This window comes from Marmota flaviventris, chromosome X, assembly GCF_047511675.1.
Source record: "Marmota flaviventris isolate mMarFla1 chromosome X, mMarFla1.hap1, whole genome shotgun sequence".
Classification (NCBI taxonomy): Eukaryota; Metazoa; Chordata; class Mammalia; order Rodentia; family Sciuridae; genus Marmota; species Marmota flaviventris.
This window is the reverse complement of record NC_092518.1, coordinates 37,235,546-37,242,191: the sequence shown is the minus strand read 5'-3', so window position 1 is coordinate 37,242,191 and position 6,646 is coordinate 37,235,546. Positions and strand designations below refer to the sequence as shown.

General features: G+C 39.6%; 1 non-coding gene across 1 annotated transcript; it reads right to left on the bottom strand.

Moving 5' to 3' along the window:
• Positions 1 to 986: 986 nt before the first annotated feature.
• LOC114086215 (small nucleolar RNA U13) lies at positions 987 to 1,089 on the bottom strand. The gene has a single exon (XR_003581619.1). It is a non-coding gene; the product is annotated as a small nucleolar RNA U13 (small nucleolar RNA).
• Between the last annotated feature and the right edge of the window lie 5,557 nt (positions 1,090 to 6,646).

Genomic DNA, 6,646 nt, shown 5'->3' with positions numbered 1-6,646 from the left:
CAGAATAGCTTCTCTCAATCTTTGCCCTTCAGGTCTTCAACTGATTGAATGAGGCCCATCCACATTATGGAGGGTAATCTGCTTTACTTAAAGTTAACTGATTATAAATTTTAATCACATCTACAAATACCTTCACAGCAACATCTAGACTAGATAGGACCAAACAAATGGGCAGTGTAGCCTAGCCAAGTTGACAGAGACTGGGGAGGTAGCTCAGTGGTAGAGTACTTGCCTACCATGTGTGAGGCCCTGAGTTTAATTCCCAGAACTGGAAAAAAAAATCATTATCATTCACAGAAATATAGGAAGAAATTGACAGAGAGACAAGACAAAGCAATATAAGACTACCATACCTGGTAGTCTTGGACACAGTAAGCATATCAAAAAATAAATATACATGCAGAAAATGTGAATACTATTAGAAATATATATAATGAATCATACATAAACTATATGAAAATAACATATATAACATATTACTTTTTAAAAATTTTTTTTAGTTGTAGATGGACACAATACCTTTATTTTTATTTATTTATTATTTTTATGCGGTGCTAAGGATCAAACCCAGTGCCTCACACATGCTAGGCAAGTGCTCCACTGCTGAGCCACAACCCCAGCCGTTAATTTACATTTTAAATCATATAAGTAGATGAGAATGGTAGTAGCATTATGGGGGAAAAAAAAACAAACAGTAATGTTGGACTCATGCCTCAGACTCTGTACCAGGGTATATTCCAGATGGATCAGAAAATTTAATGTTAAAACTGAAAGCATAAAAGTACTTGAAGAACCAAGGAATACTTTTTAAATATCATCCTAGAATGTGAAAAGCTTCTCTGAGAATGATATAAAACCCCAAAGCCTTTTTAAAAAAAAAAAGCTTCATAAATTTGACCCAAGAAAAATAAATAAGATCTGCCTGGCAAAATCACTCTAAGCAAAAACATGAAAACTTGGAAATATTTGAAATTCATTTTTTTTCATGTCAGAGGGGTAATATTTCAACATGGTAACAAGGTTTAAGGGAGACACAGCTTACACAGTGGTACGAAAACCCAATCAGTGCACTTATGAACCACAAAAGATGAAATTCCTATCACAGACAAATTCCACATTTCTCTAATAGAGTTCTTAAAAATCAATTTTAAAAAACTAGCAATCTAATAAAATATTAATATGAATGGCCAGTTTATAGAAAGAAAAGTACAAATGATTCTTAAAAGAATAAAAAGATTCTAGCACCCACTCATAATAACAGACATGCAAATTTAAAGTAAACTGAGATCACTTTTTCACTAGTCAGAATGATTAAGATACAAAAGTGTAATATTTTACTGTGCTGTTCTGTCTGTGGAGAAACAGGCATTTTCATACACTACTGGCAGGCTTTTTGTTTTGTTTTGTTTTTGTACAGTGCTGGGGATGGAACTTATGGCTTTATGTATGCTAGGCAAGTGCTCTACCACTGAGTCCCTTTAAATTTATTTTGAGACAAGTTCTTGTTAAATTGCGCAGACAGGTCTGGAACTTTCCATCCTCCTGCCTCAGCCTTATGAGTAGCTGGAATTACATGCATGTGCCACCATACCAGGCAAATTTCTTTTCTTTTTTCTTTTTCTTTCTTTTATATGTGTGTGTGTGTGTGTGTGTGTGTGATGCTGGGGATCAAACCTAGGACCTTGTTCCTGTCAGGCAACCACTCTACCACTGAGCCATACTCCCAACCCTGAAGTAGGTTTTTATCATCCATAAGAAATAATCTGGCAATGTTTATTAAGATTTTGAATTATGAAATTAGGCCATTGTTTCCATTTATATCCTATGGACAGATTTTCACACATATAAAATAATTTACATACATAAACAAGTTTCTGTATTACAGTATTATTTGTAGTAGCAAAATTTTGGCAACAACATAAATGTACATCAATAAGGGATGGGTATTTAACAATTCATTTAGAAGTTGTATTTCTATACAGTGAAATACTATGCAGTTATTAGAAAAATGAGGTTGTTCTCTTTTACTGACAAGCATGGTCTGTAACATATATTACTAAACAAAAAGAAACAAGGTAGAGAACAATTATGAAATATGCTGCCACTTGTTGAAAAGTGAAATATAGATACACACATATGTAATTCTTTGTATATGCATAAAATAACACCTTGGAAGGATACAGGACAAAATGATAATATTGGCTGCCTTTGGGGAGGAAAACTGTTTGGGTACAGGACAAAGGTGAGAATTTCCACTCTAGATACCTCTATATGCCCTTTGAAAGTTGGATCATGAGTGTATTACCTGCTGAAACAATAAAAGGGTTTAAATAATAAAATATGACAAAACTCATATCTAAACTTACAATCCTACCCATAGAGAATACATCTGCTTTACTGTTCAAGAGACAATTGACTAAGAAATCTCAATTTTGTAAAGCAAAACTTATGCATGTCACATTCATTGACCATAGTGCAATAAAGTGAGAAATAAATGCAAATCCTCACTGTCCCCAGCAAAGGGCCCTGTATTACCTAAACTTGGAGCCTTCAGAGTTCAACCAAATTAATACAGAGGGCTTCTTGGTCAAGTCCAATGCTCCTTTTATCTCTCACCATCTAGAGGAAAGAGGCTAAATCCAAATTCAGATTTAATGCGTTTAAGAGTCCTATTACAGAAAGTCTTATTAAATATATTTTGTAAATACAACTATGTGGCCATCTATCCAAATGGAGAGGATCTGGAAGGGAGTCTGACATAAGCACCAAAAGGTTGCCATAAAATTCATATTTTCACTGCCTTTTCCCTCCTTATTAGGGAATTTCCAAAAGGCAATCCAAGAGGTCTGTTGAGAGCCACAGCCGAAGGGGCCCCAGCAAACTTCCAGCTGCCAGCAATCCAGCTGCCGGCTGATGATTGGCTCACAGCGGCCCCAGCAACATCTAGCTGATTGGCTCCTCGGCCCCAGCAACATCTAGCTGATTGGCTCCTCTGCGGTGATGCTCATTGGACTGTTTCCCTGCCCTTTCAGACCACGGAGCTGCTCATTGGGGGACTTTTTGGCTCTGCCCACGTGACCCAGCCAATCGGCCTCAAGAGCAGGAGGATTGTGGGAGGTGGAGAGAAGCTTGTGGGGGGGAGAGAGAGGCTTGAAAAAAGCCGATGGTGGCAGTTGGGCTCTGAGGGTTTTCCTGAAGAGCTGTGTGGTGCAGTGTGTGTGTGTTCTAAAAATAAAGTTAGTTTCTTTTGACAAGTGGCTTCTGATTGTGCCCAGCCAGACTGCGGCATCTGGTGGCTCGCACGGGGAGCGACTGAGGGTAAGTGAACTGCTCGCCCCTGAGGGCAGGGCGAGAGGATGGGTAGCCATTTTAAGATTCTTCTTTTGTTATTTTGTTTCACTTTTGTTTTAAGTTGCCTGTCCCTGGAGATGAGTGAGACGGAAGAAAAACCGCTCACATCTGAGGAAAAACTATTTACGTCTGAGGAACAGATAGGGAGAAAGGACGGATGCACATGTCAGGAGGATAGAAAGGCTATAATGACTTTTTGTTGTTCCCTTTTTATTTCATTCTGTCTCGGTTTTGTTTGGCGTCATCTTGTTGGGTTGTATTATAGTAGAAATACGGGATCAGAAATTAGTAAACAACAAACTGAAAGAGTGTTAAGTAAATTGTTAGAGGAAGGAGGCATCCCAGTAAAATCAATAGCAGTCAGGGCATACGTTGATACAATACAAAAATGTAGCCCATGGCTTTTTAAGGAGGAGTTGTTAAATATATCACAATGGAACCATCATGGTGAAGATTTAAAAAGAATAGAAAAGAAAAGCCCAGGGACTCTGCCAGTTGGCACATTGCCATTGTGGACGTTCGTATCTTGTTTGCTTAGTCCAAAGCCTTCAGTTCAGACAATGGTAGAGGAAGGAGAAGACATAATGATTCAAGTAAAAGAGAAGGTCTCTCAAGTTAGTCAGACAGAGGAAAAGATTCAAGTAAAAAAGAAGGTCTCTCAAGTTAGTCAGACAGAGAAAGAAAGTGTAAAACAGAAAAAGCCATCAGGGGGAAAGTTACAACAGGAGATTGCTACTAACACCTTTCTATCACCAGAGGGTGTAAGTGTCCAACCAACAGCACCACCTCTACAGGAGACTGCTACTAACACCTTTCTATCACCAGAGGATGTAAGTGTCCAACTAACAAGGCCACCTCCATATGCTGGGAGGTCCCCAACCCCCGCAGTTGATAGTTGGGATCCTGAGACAAGATCTCAAATATTAACATGCCCTGTATTTGAGGCAGGAGGGCAGCGATTTTACCAAGTTTTAAATTTCAAAACAGTGAAGCAGCTAAAAGAGGCTGTAACAACCTATGGTCCTCAAGCACCCTTCACTGTAAGCTTGGTCGAATCCATTAACAACTTGAACATGACGCCAGCAGATTGGGCTAATATGTGTAAAGCTGTGCTAAATGGAGGACAATACCTGTTATGGAAGGTTGCCAATGAGGAATTTTGCAAGGAGACGGCTAGGCGAAATGCAGCAGCTGGTTATCCTCAGAGAAATCTAGATATGTTGTTAGGAAAGGGACCTTATGAGGATCAGCAGCAACAAATTGCATATGATCCTGGCGTATACGCACAAATTGCTGCAGATGCAATTAAGGCTTGGAAGACTTTACAAGGACATGGAGGTTTACAAGGTCAATTATCTAAGGTAATACAAGGAGCTAATGAACCTTATGCTGAATTTGTAGATAGGCTTATTCAAACAGCTACCAGAGTTATTGGGAATACAGAACAAGCAATGCCATTACTAAAACACCTGGCTTATGAGCAAGCGAATCGTTGGTGCAGAGATATCATTAGACCATGGAAACATGAAGATTTAAACACATATATTAAATTATGTAGAGACATTAATGAACAAGAGCAAGTCGTGGCAGCTGCAGTAAAACAGGCTTTAGATGCCAGAGACATTAATGAACAAGGGCAAATTGTGGCAGCTGCAGTAAAACAGGCTTTAGATGCCAGGCCAAGAACATGCTACAATTGTGAACAAACAGGACATTTTAAAAGGAATTGCCCCATTGGAGGAGGGTTTAACAAAACTAGGTATCCAAGGAGTAGAATACCAGGTATTTGCCCACGATGCCGTAGAGGGAGACATTGGGCTAATGAATGCCGTTCTCAAACCACCATAGAGGGTACTCCATTATCAAAAAACGAACAAGGACCAGGTGTTTATCCACGATATCGTGGAGAAAGGCATCAGGCTCCATTGCCAAAAAATGGACAAGGGGGCCCAATGCTCCGGGGCCCAAAACCACAAATATACGGAGCACTGGAGGAACCCAGCAACCCCATCAGGGTAGTGCCCAGGACACATTGTCCATCAGATCCCTCATCAGACAAACCAGAGGGAGCGCAGGGTTGGACATCTGCGCCTCCGCCAGAGCAGTACTAACTCCAGAGATGGGAGTTCAAATCATTCCGACAGGGGTGAAAGGACCTCTTCCCAAAGGAACAGGAGGCTTATTATTGGGACGCAGCTCTTCTACTCTAAAAGGACTTATGATAAGTCCTGGGGTAATTGATCCCGATTATGAAGGTGAAATAAAAATTATAGCCAGTTCTCCAAAGGGTATATCAGTAATTTCACCAGGAGATAGAATAGCACAGTTACTAATAATACCCAGCCTACATGATAAATTTTCCAGTCGTACTGTAGAAAGAGGTTCCAAGGGATTAGGTTCCACAGGTGTAGATTGGGCTATGCTTTCTTTAAATTTAGATTCTCGCCCCATGCTAAAACTAAATATTCAAGGACATGAATTTAATGGGCTACTGGATACAGGTGCAGACCTTAGCATCATCTCTCGTCAAGAATGGCCAAAACATTGGCCATTACAACAAGCCACTCAAACGCTTCGAGGCCTAGGAGTGGCGACTAATCCCCATAGAAGTGCAATGGTATTAGATTGGAAGGATCCTGAAGGATGTGAAGGAACTATACAGCCATATGTATTGGATCATCTTCCCGTAAATTTATGGGGACGAGATGTCCTAGATCAATTAGGCTTGACATTAACAAATAACATCAACCAAAATGCACCCACTATTATGACTAGACAAGGTTTTAGGAAAGGAAAAAGATTAGAAAAACAAGAACAAGGTATAGCAGCACCAATACAAATAGATCAAGGAACAGACAGACATGGGTTGGATTTTCAGAAAGGGCCACTGAGACAATAAAAATTACTTGGAAATCAGAAAGACCAGTGTGGGTTCCTCAGTGGCCCCTGACTAAAGAAAAGATACAAGCAGCCCATGACCTGGTCAAACAACAATTAGCAGAAGGACATATACAACCTTCTGTATCTCCCCATAATACTCCCATTTTTGTCATCAAAAAGAAATCTGGTAAATGGAGATTACTGCAAGATTTAAGAGCCATTAATAATGAGATGGTTATTATGGGACCTGCTCAATCAGGGATTCCTCAGTTGTCTGCTTTGCCAAAAACCTGGTATGTTTTAGTTATAGATATTAAAGATTGTTTTTTTTCAATTCCAATTCATCCTGAGGATAGTCCACGTTTTGCATTTACTATCCCTGCACTGAATCATGAAGGTCCTGATCAGAGATATG